At 40.0% G+C, this 12,709-nt stretch overlaps 1 non-coding gene across 1 annotated transcript; it reads right to left on the bottom strand.

Annotated features, from left to right (window-relative positions):
• Window positions 1-8,016: 8,016 nt before the first annotated feature.
• LOC112753707 (small nucleolar RNA R71) lies at window positions 8,017-8,120 on the bottom strand. Its single transcript, XR_003178079.1, has one exon. It is a non-coding gene; the product is annotated as a small nucleolar RNA R71 (small nucleolar RNA).
• Window positions 8,121-12,709: the final 4,589 nt, after the last annotated feature.

Genomic DNA, 12,709 nt, shown 5'->3' with positions numbered 1-12,709 from the left:
TACTCACGTAAGGTTTATTACTTGGACGACCCAGTGCACTTGCTGGTTAGTTGTATCGAAGTTGTGAATGAAAAATAATTTATTAAGACGTGCATACAGAGTTTTTGACGCCGTTGCCTGAGATCACAATTTCGTGCACCAGCTATGCATTATTCCAGGTTTAATATTAAATGAAAAAGGAAAAATGAAAGCAATTAACAAGAAATAAATTGAAAAAGAAGCGACCATACCATGGTGGGTTGTCTCCCACCTAGCACTTTTAGTTAAAGTCCTTAAGTTGGACATTGGAAGAGTATCCTGTTATGGCGGCTTATGTTTAAATTCGTCTAAAAATCTCCACCAGTGCTTGGAATGCCAATAGCCTCCGGGGTCCCAAACTAGGCACGCAAAGCTTCTGAACAGCTTCAAATATATTGTTAGGCTCCCGGGGTGACAAATGTCAGAATAAACTCCAGGATTCCAAGCCTTGCTTTTAAATCCGCCTCCGTCTTGATCTACATGTCTCCATCCGGGCGGTTTGAAAAGTAGAATCTCATCGTGGTGACCAAATGTTCTCCGTGATCCATGCAATTGAGCATGATACCAATTCGTGTACTTCGAGGTGAAGCGTGGAACCTTATTGAACCTTGTGCACCAGCTCTGAGTACGAGCCATTTCCCTCTTACTCTTAAAGCCGCAGAGAGCTCTAAGCTGGCCATCTGTTTCAAGCAAACCGTATTCAAGTGAATAAGTAAAGTTATAAGTTAAGGATTGTACCCACTTGAAGCTTGTATTAGGTGGTAACGGCCTTGGAATAGGTGTTTTTGGTGGTTCTGCAAGTTCCATTTCTTTGTGCTCTTCTATGAATTCCTCCACTTCTTTGCAAAGATCTTCAATTGTATCTATGTCCTTGTCAAAGTCTTCTGTGTCTTCCTCATCACTTGAGTCATAGATTGGAGGTTGAGAGAAATCAACCTCTACATCATCTTCATATTCACTTGGGGAAGATTCTTCGATCTCAGAGAATTCACTTGCGGATGCAAGTTCATCACTAAGAGAGCTAGACTTGTGACTATCATCATCAAGGGAAATTGCTTCTTGGATTATTCCGTCTGATTCTTCATAAACAACTTGCCTTGGAGAAATATCCTCCTTAGCATCAACTGTAGTCTCCTTGACGGCGTTTTCCTCAATTCTGGATTCCCATGGAGGTTCAACATCTCCTAGATCTTCAACCAACTCTTCTTCTTGAACAATGACAGCTTCTTCTACTTATTCTAGTACAAATTCATGCTCTGTCTTGTCTACTGGAGTTTCTGGTATTTCCTTCATGCTCTGATCTTCATTTGACTGTCCACATGGAATTTTCGGTGATCCTTGTGTAGTTGAGCGCCTAGAAAACCATTGAATTATCGCTTGCTCCAGTTGTTGAATGGTTGTTTGAAATTTATTTACTATTTCCTTTAGGCGAGCCTCTGCTTCTTGGGTTGCTGGACTTGGACATGATACAAAGGAAAGTGGTGGTGATTGGGAGCGGTTGGATTGGTAGCGGGGTAGGGAAGGATCATATAGTGGTGAATGGTGAAGAGAAGCTTGTGAGTGTGGTGGTTTGAGGTTATGTTGAAAGGATGGTTTATATGCACGGGGTGGGGCTTGTTGGTAGTTACAAGGTTGTCCACCATGTCTTTCAGATGGGTATGCACTGTAGAATGGTCTTTGTCCAGGATATCTCGGAGGGTGTTGCTGCCAAAAGGGTTGATTAGATCCTCTTGGTCCCATCCATCCTTGATTGGTCTGACCTTGATGCATATTCTTGCTGTAACTTCTATTTCCTTTAACAATATTAGAACCAAACTCAAAGCGAGAGGGGTGAGAGTTCATAGTAGCAAATAAAGATAAACAAAAAACAAAAATAAATAAACAAGCAAAAGAAAAATATTTACAATAACCAATAATAAGGCACACGTTAGCAGTTCCCTGGCAACGGCGCCATTTTGACGTTAGGAACTTTTGCGTGGTCTAGAAATTTGTGGATAAATCCTCGTTGCAAGTATAGTTTCTAAACCTTTCAAAAGTCCTTTCAAACAAACGTGTTGGGTGTCACAAGTAACAAACCCCTTTAAAAATTGTTAACCGAGTATTCAAACCTCGGGTCGTCTTCTCAAGGAACTGCGAGGAAGTATGTTCTTATTATTGGCTATAAAGGTTGTAATCGGGGTTTAGAAGATGAGAAGCAAGTAATTTAAATGACAAGTAAAGTAAATGGCAATTAAAATAAATAAATACTGTAAATCAGACTTTTGGCGAGGTAAGAGAAGTTGGAGGTCCAACGTAGTTATCTCTCCCAACTATAATGAAAGTTGAATCTAAACTCCACTTGGTCAACCTTTACTAGGGCAAAGGAAAGTCAAGGGACTAATTAAATTGACCTTTGAATCCTAATTATTTCCTAAGAAAAGGTTGGGATTACTTAAGTTCAGCTCAATTAGCAAGATAACGATTATCAGTTATGTTGAGTTTAATAACTGTTGAGTTACTGAATTCTTAACCAGGACCAAAAGGGGAAAAAGTAAAATTGCTGGAATAATAAAAAATGTCCTTAGATGGGAAGCAATGGTAACTTAAATCAAAGAGAACAATCATAAACTGAAAATACCTCAATTATCATTAATTCAAATAACAGTCTACAACATGGAAGAATTTATAGATTCAATGATTAATTCAAGTGCTAGAATAAATAAAAGTAAAAGAAAGCTAAAACAAAGAACGTAAAACCTGGATTGAGAGTCACTCTTAAAACAAGAAGAAATCCTAAATCCTAAGAGAGAGAGAAGAGAAGATCTCCCTCTCAACTAAATCTAAATCATTGAAAAATAAAATATGCGAGCTCTCTTTTGAATGGGTGCATTCCCACACTTTATAACCTCTGGTCTATGCTGTCTGTACTTGGATCTGGGCCAAAAAGGGCTTCAGAAATCGCTGGGGGCGTATTCTGTATATTCTGATACGTGGCCTCTGTCACGCGTCCGCGTGGGTCACGCGGTCGCGTCATTCGGAGCTTTTCCTTGCCACGCGGTCGCGTTGGTCACGCGTCCGCGTCGTATGTGTTCTGCTAAAGGCGCGCGGTCGTGTCAGTTATGCGGCCGCGTCACTGCATCTTCGCTTCTGGCACGCGATCGCGTCATCCATGCGATCGCGTGGATACCAGTTTCCTTAAAGCTTCGTTTTGCTTTCTCTTTCCATTTTAGTATGTTTTCTTTTCCATCCTTTAAGTCATTCTGCCTTAGAAAATCTGAAACTACTCAACATACTGATCACGGCATCGAATGGAAATAAAGGTAATTAAAATAATTAATTTTAGAGCTTAGGAAACATGTTTTTTTCATATACATCACATAATAAGGGAGGGAAAGTAAAACCATGCAATTAATGTGAATAAGTAGGTGAAGGATTGTATAAATCACTCAAATTAAGCACAAAAGAACTCATGAAATATGGGTTTATCAACCTCCCCACACTTAAACACTAGCATGTCCTCATGCTAAACCCAAGGTAAATAATTAAGGTTAAAGTGATGGAATGTCATGCAATGCAACCTAATTTAAATGCAACTACCTAAATGAATGATGCATCATGCAACTCTAAATTATTCACTCATATATAAAGCTTACATGTAGTCAAGTTAATTCACATTCTCAATGAGTCATGTATATATATAGCCAACCCTTAAATAATAAAGCATTTTAGCAAATGAGATGGGAAAGAAAACATTGTACAAACTTGCAAAACAATTAGTAAATTTAAGCACAGATATATGTTGATGAGTTATTGAACCCTCACTGGATTTTGTGTTTACTCTCTAGTCACTCAGTGTTTATTGGGTTTATTCACTCTATTTTTCTTTTTATTCTTACTTTCTATAGCTTTGTTCTTCATCTAACCAATCAACAATTATAGAATATAGTCATACCAAAAAGTCATGAGGTCTTTAATTGAGGTTGTAATGGAGCCAAGGTAAAGGTAAGGATTTATGTATAGGGTCAAGTGAGCTAATAAGTGAATCCTTAATTAGACTAAGATCTCACCTAACATATATATTTAGTAAAACAAAATCTCTTTACCTATTTTCCCATATTATCCCACTTATTGTTACATGCTCATGTTTCACTTTTTATTTTTTTTTATTCCATGTGCATTGCTTTTATTTTGCATTGGGGAATTTCTTTTGTATCCCCTTTTATTAAATGTTGAAAAATAAAATTTTTTTTTGGCACATGGCAATTAAATCACTTTGATTTTCTCATGAGCATGCTTCCCAAATTTATTTTAATTCTTTTAACTTTTCTACCCTTTTGTTTCTATCACCCATGTTCCCAAAAGGTTTCCCATATTTTACTCTATTTATAATTTTCTATCTTAAGCTAACCAAGGATTCACTTGGGATTTTCTTTTGTTTTTCTGCTTAAGGCTAGTAATTTGGCTAACTAGAATAAAGGGATTTTAAAAGGTTCAAGGGGGCTAACAAAGGTGATGTAAAAGGTAGGCTAATTTGGGGTAAGTGAGCTAAAATCAAATGATGGCCTCAATCATTCTTTTGGTATGTATCTATTCTATATTCTATAATTGGACATATAGATTAAAGCAAAGTAAAGAACATCAGAATAAAAAGAAGCGAAACACACAGGAATAAAGTTATGGTTTGAATGCAACCATACAAGTAAGCTCAAGACTCACAGGCTGTGTGTTCTCTAACTCAAGCATCATATATCATTCATATATGTTATGCAGGTTTAGTTAAAAATTCCCATTATTCTCATAAAAAAATATTTAGGGTGGCTTTTAAAGTTTTAATGTGTGATGCCAGGGCATCTTGGCCAGTTTCACTGACCTTTTCTTTACTGTTTTTAGGTTAGTTTCATGCATTTCCTTAGGAAATAAGCTAGTTTTGGGTAGATATTCACTTACACCTTGACTCAAGCATACATTGTGCATTTTACATTATTTCATGAGGATTTTGCATAAGTTTAGTGACAAATTGTATGTTGCATTGCCCATGACTTGGACTAGAACTTTGATGCACTCTATTGCTTGATTTCAGGACCAAAGGAAGCAAGGAAAGGGAGGAAACTTGCAAGGTTAATGAGAAAAGTGATTGCCAATGACACTCTCATAGCCATCATTGCCCACGTTAAGAGTCACGTTAACTAAGTTAACGTGAACTCTAACGTGGAAAAGGGAAGTTGAGCCAACGTTAGTGACACTTAACATTGTCACTAACATTGGCAAACACTCATAAGTGGCCACGTTAGAGCCCACGTTAACCTAGTTAACGTGGCCTCTAACGTTAAAGCGGGAAGAGAAGCCAACGTTAGTGACATTCAACATTGTCACTAACGTTGGCCTAAGGATGCAACACACCACGTTAACTCCCACGTTAACTTGGTTAACGTGGGAGCTAACGTAAGAAGTGAGAGTTGTCGCCAACGTTAGTGACACTCAACGTTGTCACTAACGTTGGAAGCAACCACACAACCCCCCCAAGGAGCCACGTTAACTTCCACGTTAACTTAGTTAACGTGGAAGCTAACGATGAGGAATGAATGATGAGCCAACGTTAGTGACACTCAACATTGTCACTAACATTGAGATGGCTAAGAATGGCCACGTTAGAAGCCACGTTAACCTAGTTAACGTGGACTCTAACGTGAGATCTAGGGGCACATTGGAACGTTAGTGACAATGTTGAGTGTCACTAACGTTCTCGAAGGTTGGCAAGGCCACGTTAGAAGCCACGTTAACCTAGTTAACGTGGAGCTTTAACGTGAAGCAAAAAGGGGCACACTGGAACGTTAGTGACAATGTTGAGTGTCACTAACGTTCTCGAAGTTTGGCAAGGCCACGTTAGAAGCCACGTTAACATAGTTAACGTGGGCTCTAACGTGAGGCAAAGGGGTACATTGGAACGTTAGTGAAAATGTTAAGTGTCACTAACATTCTCGAACTTATATTTTCACTAAATGTTAACACCCCTAACGCCCTGAGCTGAAGTCTCTGCCCACTTAGCACTTTCTCTCTGCAAGTAAAGCCAAGCCCAAATGAAGAAAAGAACTGCTTCAAACTCAAGATCCAAAGGCCCAAGACTTGAAGAGCAAACTAGAAGCTGAGAAGAGTAGTATATATAGGAGTAGCTTTGAATTGTAAAAGGAGTTCTGGAGGCTGGAAAAAGGGAACTACTCTCTGTATTTTACTTTCTCTGCATTTTCTAGTTTTATGATGTATTCTCCATCTTTGTTTTCATTTTCAAGAGCTATGAACAACTAAACCCCTTTCATTGGGTTAGGGAGCTCTGTTGTAATTTGATGGATCAATACTAATTTTCATTATTCTTCTTCTATCTTTTCTCTTGATTTTACTTGAAAGCTTTCGATCTTCATCCAACTGAGTAGTTATCTTGGAAGAGAAGCTATTCAAACTTGGATCTCTTTTGAACCTTGAAAGAGGAATGAAGAGATCAAGCTAGAAATGCTTTCTCATGCTGGACCAAATTGGGTTTGGATGGGTATGTGACTATAACCCTCTCAATACTTGATTTGGGAAATGCATGTGGTATAATCAGTGACCATACTTCATCTCTTCTCATGAGCAATTGACCAAGGAATTGGATATTGATCAAGATTTGAGAGATTAAATTGCAAGAAATTGTAATTCAATCACTTAAGATTGCCAAGGAGATCAATGAGTGCATTGATTGAGGAAGAGATGAAAATGAACTTGATCCGGAGAATTGCAACATCTCCTAAGCCCAATGAACTCCCCATCTCTGATCTTACCCATTCTCTTTAATTTCTGCCATTTACTTTTATGAGCAAATCCCCCATTCCCATTTACAATTCTGCAATTTATTTTCAGTCATTTGCTTCCAGTTCTTTAATTCTAGCATTTACTTTTCTGTTATTTACATTCCAGCCATTTTATTTTCTGTAACTCTCAACCCAAATTCTGGATTCGCTCAACTAGAACATTCTTCTAATTAAAGTTACTTGATCAATCAATCCCTGTGGGATTCGACCTCACTCTATTCTGAGTTTTTACTTGACGACAAATTCGGTACACTTGTCGAAGGGAGATTTGTTGTGAGACAAGTTTTCCGTGCATCAAGTTTATGGTGCCGTTGCCGGGGATTGATTGTGCATCAACAATGATTAAATTGGAAGATCACTAGATTGAGCATTTTTATTTTGTGAATTTCATTTTCTGTTTGAGTGATTTACTTTTTGTTTTAGTTAAACTTCTTCCCTTCCCCCTCTACTCTTTTGTTCTTCTTTGTTATTTTCAATTCTGTTTGCTAACCCACTAACTGTTTGATATATTGCATCACCCACAACTAACAGTAATTCTGACACAAATACTTTCTGCACCTATCTTTTCTTGCTTGCACTTGATGGTTGTATGACAGGGAGAAGAAGTGGGGCTTCAACTTCCTTCGATTCTGAACCTGAGAGGACCTTCCTTAGATTAAGGAGGCAGGCAAGAGGAAAGAAAGTGGTTGGTGCTGAGGAAGAAGAGGAATTCTTTGAAACAAACATGGAAGACAACATGGAAAACCATCATGAAGAAGAAGATCACAACCATGGGGGAGGAGGTAGAGCAAATCATGCTGGGGAGGATAGAAGAGTTTTGGGCTCTTACATCAATCCAAACCCAGGCAATTGTGGAAGTAGCATCCAAAAGCCAACAATCCATGCCAACAACTTTGAACTTAAACCACAGCTCATCACCCTTGTTCAGAACAACTGTTCGTTTAGAGGAAGTGTTCAAGAAGAACCCAATCAACATTTAACCACCTTCCTGAGAATATGTGACACAGTGAAGTCTAATGGTGTTCATCCTGACGCCTATAGACTACTCTTATTTCCATTCTCACTCAGGGACAAGGCAGCCAAATGGCTGGAATCTTTCCTAAGGGAAAGCTTGACAACTTGGGAAGACGTGGTGAACAAATTCTTAGCAAGATTTTACCCTCCTCAACGAATCAATAGACTGAGAGCTGAGGTCCAAACTTTCAGGCAACAAGATGGTGAGACTCTATATGAAGCATGGGAGAGGTTCAAGGACTTAACAAGGAGGTGTCCACCTGACATGTTCAACGAATGGGTGCAGCTGCACATTTTCTATGAAGGGCTCTCTTATGAGTCAAAGAAGGCCGTAGACCATTCATCTGGAGGATCTTTGAACAAGAAGAAGACCATTGAGGAAGACATAGATGTTATTGAAACAGTAGCAGAGAACGACTACTTCTATGCTTCCGAAAGAGGGAACACAAGAGGAGTAATGGAGCTAAACAATGTAGATGCTCTGTTAGCCCAAAACAAGCTCATTACCCAGCAGCTGGCTGACCTCACCAAGAAGATGGAGATGAACCAAGTAGCAGCAATCTCCACTTCATCAACAATCCAAGAAGGAGTGAATGAAGAAGCAGAGGGGAGTCAGGAGCAAGCCAACTACATTGGGAATTCACCAAGAAAAAACTATGATCCATACTCCAAAACCTACAACCCTGGATGGAGAAACCACCCAAACTTTGGGTGGGGAAGTGAGCAAGATCAAAACCAAGACCAGAGACATTACAACTCTAATAACAATGCAGCTCACCAGCAATTCACACAAAGGACGTCTCAACACCCCCACAACAACACTTCTTCATATGCTTATCAAAACCAAAATAGCACATCTGCTCCGAATCACCCATCAATTGATGACAAGCTCTCTAAGATTGAAGCCCTACTTGAAGGAATATCCCAAGAGATTCAAGAAAATAAGGTATTCAAAGAGGAAGTGCGAGCCAATATTAAGAACCAGGGAGAGGCCATTAGGAAGCTGGAATTCCAAGTGGGATATTTAGCTGAGAAGATTCCCAAACCTACCGATAGCTTCCCAAGTGACACGGAAAAAAACCCCAAGGGAGAAGCAAAGAAAGTAAGATGGGAAGATTGCAAAATGGTCACTACGAGTGATCAAGAGACTGAAGACAAGTAAGGCAAACTTTGCAAACAACCTGAAGACAACCCAACAAAGGAGGAGGATAGAGATCACCAAGGACCAGAAATCTCACAACAAGAGTTGCTGAAGCTCTATGCTCCCTTCCCTCAACTACTCAATGGTGCTGTGGGAAAGAGAATATACTCAAGGTTCCTAGACTTGTTTGCATCTCTACATGTAAACATACCATTCATCAAGGCAATTCAACAAATGCCTGCATTCATCAAGTATATGAAGGAATTTCTTCCCAGGAAAAGCTCACTCAAAGGAGGCCAGACTATAGTGATGAACAAGGAATTTAGTGCCCTTATTCAACCTGAGCTGCCTACAAAAAGAAGAGACCCAGGGAGTTTTCACATCCCTTGTGCCATAGGTGAAACTATGTTCGATAAAGCACTATGTGATTTGGGGGCCAGCATCAACTTACTGCCCTTATCCTTGGTGAAGAGGCTGCAGATCAATGAGATAATACCCACAGATGTAATCATCAGACTGGCTGACAAAACTCAAAAGCAAGCAATAGGAGTGGTGGAAAATGTGTTGCTAAAGGTTGGAAAATACTTTCTCCCAACAGACTTTGTCATCCTGGACATGGAAGAGAGTCCCACTTATCCAATCATATTGGGAAGACCATTCCTAGCTACGGCCAGAGCACTTATCGATGTAGAGAAAGGGGAGCTAATATTGAGAATCCATGATGAACGACTCAGCTTCAATGTTTTCAAACTCTCACAAGAAACAGATCAAGAGGACAAGGAACTAAGCACAAATGATAATGAGACATTGAAGGAGGAAACGAGCACTGAAACACAGCCAATTCATTCTGAGATCCCCTTAATAGATAAACAAGAAAAACAGCAATTGCCACAGCTCAAGGAAAAGTTGGAGGAACCTAAACCTCTAGAGGCAGGTGAAGACAGCATCACAACTCCTTGGAAAAAAGAGGTCACCAAGGGGAAGTCAACCTCAAAAGAAACAAAGAAGAAGGTACCAAGGGGATGGAGGAACAAGAAGATCCCTACGGAAGACTTCTCTCTAGGGATAGAGTTGTCTCAGCTTACTTCCCAGATATTCCCCCTAATCTCCCTACTGTACCATCTCAGTTACCTAAGGTCTTCACTATCAACAGAGTTCTTTCCCTGGAACATGTGGAGATCATTGATCCAACCAATGGATATAAGTCCACAGCAAGAGGGGAGGACTTTAAGCACTACCAACCACCCTGATGAAGGAGAAACGTCAAGCTAGTGACGCTAAAGAAGCGCTTCATGGGAGGCAACCCATGTTTTATATGTTTTTAAAATAATGAATAAATCAATGTTTATGAATTTCAACCCAAACTTGACAAACACTTGGTGAAATCTTTATCATGCAGTATATAGTGAAGAACAAGTTTGGTGTTCAAAGCAAACCAAGATGCATGCTAGTCTTGGGAGCTTTGAACAAAACTTTTCATCACATTGCTTCAAACTAAGTTTGGTGTCACCTCATGGTGCCACCAAGATGCATATAAGGACCCACCAATAGTTAGTTAGTTAGTTGGAATTCATAAATAAACAATCAAATCCTTTCTTCCCTTGTATTCTAGCCATAGAGTTTGAATTTTTTTTATGATATTAATTTCCTTATTTTAAATCTTTATAGGAAAGGAAAAGGAGCATGAAAAGGAATTGATTGGACAATTAAATGGGGGAGATTTTGCCACTTAATGAAGAGCACTACACACATGTCCCAAGAGGGAACGCATGGGGAAATGCTGCCATGCAACATTGGAGAAAGAAGACCCTTGAAGACCGAACCAATCACTCTCATTAAGTGATGATCCTTGTCTTTCCTTCATACACAACCCCAACCGTCCATCAAGTAACAATCCTTGCAATCCACACCTTTCATCCACTCATGACCCCCTATATAAGTGAACCTTAGTGCATGATCATTCCTCACACTCAAATTCCCACTCTCCACACTTCATACTTTCGGCTTGCTCAAACCCCTTCATCACACTCTGTCCTAGCCAACCTATTCCTCATCTCTCCGTATCCTCCAACCTCCACTTCAAAACAGCAACTCAATTCATGGCATCATCAAGCTCAAAGAGGCAAAAAAGGAAGGAACCCATGGAGAGTGTTCCTTTCGATGAGAAGAAATTCAAAACTGCCTTTCATGAATGTGAATTCGAACGGATAAGGGTGAGAAAGATATTGCCAGAGTTAATCTTCCAAATCAATGCAGATGAGTCACCACAAATTCTGGAGAAAATCGAACAGAGGGGGTGGCAATTGCTCACAAGTCCAGAGGGGAAGATCAATGGAAACCTCATCAAAGAATTTTATGCGAATGTAGTAAGAGAGGATAAAACCAAGGCCCCAACCTTCAAAAGTTATGTAAGAGGAAAAGAGGTGGACTTCAGCCCAAATGCCATAACAAGAGTTCTTCACCTGAAATCACCTCGTTTTGATGAGAAAAGTTATCAAGCAAGGATAAGTAGAAGCCCTGATAATAATGAGCTCTCAGAGATAGTGGCAGACATCTGTGTTATAGCAGCTGACTGGGAGAGATACACAGATGGGAGACCCAAGTTCATCAAGAGAGGAGACCTGAGCCCTGAAGCCAAGGGGTGGTTTAAACTTGTGAGGAGGTCCATTCTACCAGCTGCAAATAATTCAGAGGTAAACATCAATCGAGCTACTATGGTGCATTGCTTAATACAAGGTGGACAAATCAATGTGAATGAGCTCATCGTCGAGGGGATTCAAGATTCTGCTGAGAAGGTTGATTCAGGTGCCAGGCTTTGGTACCCCAGCACCATTCTCCGCTTATGCAACAAGGCCAAGGTAGTATTTGAAGACAGCAACCCAGACTGGGTGAACCCAGGGAGGCCAGTTACACTCGAACGATTGGTTTATACTACACCTGCTCAGCAACAAAGAAGGCCACAAATAGGGAAACCAAAAGCAAAAGAAAAAGTTCACCAAGAGGAACATCATCAGGAAGAATACCAGCAAGAAGAGCATCATGACCCAGACAACTTGAATATGACTTACCTTCTAAGAGCCATTGAAGATTTGGGACATAGGCATATGGAAGGACAAGAGCAAATACTGAACCTTCAAACCAACTGGCTGAGCCAACAGGAAGCATGGCAAAAACAACAAATGGAGCAGCAGCAGGAACACTACTCCAGGCTCACTCAAGCCATCAACCAAGTGAACGAGAGGCAAGAGCTCCAAGAGAAGCACTTGCAAGAACTCAACCAGCGGCAGATAGCCCAAATGAAAACTTTCAATGAGTTCAGTGTACTCAATGAAGGAAGGCAACTACATAGGGAAGAGTTCTATGTGAACACTCAAGCCAAGTTGAACTACATGACTAGTAACATGCATCAGCTACACTATGCTATCCTTACATATGATGAGGTCCAAAAAGATTTTGTAGAACAAGAAGAGAGGAAGGTAAAACAGCAAAAGGAGACACTCAAGAAGAAGATGGAAGATGGTGGTTTCTGGAAGAAGCTGCTTGGAAAAGGCAAAGGAAGTGGGAGCACAAGCACTCAAGAGAGACACAATGAGGACAAGCAAGGAGGGGAGCATGGGCATCCACATGAATGAAAGGTGGTGGATTTCCTTTTAGTCCATCGTTTTCTATGCTTTAAATAAGGAAGATTTTGTATGAAATAGAACCTGCTTCCATG

This window comes from Arachis hypogaea, chromosome 15, assembly GCF_003086295.3.
Source record: "Arachis hypogaea cultivar Tifrunner chromosome 15, arahy.Tifrunner.gnm2.J5K5, whole genome shotgun sequence".
In the NCBI taxonomy this organism is placed as follows: Eukaryota; Viridiplantae; Streptophyta; class Magnoliopsida; order Fabales; family Fabaceae; genus Arachis; species Arachis hypogaea.
Note: the sequence above shows the minus strand (reverse complement) of the source record. Positions and strands in the feature narration are given on the sequence as shown.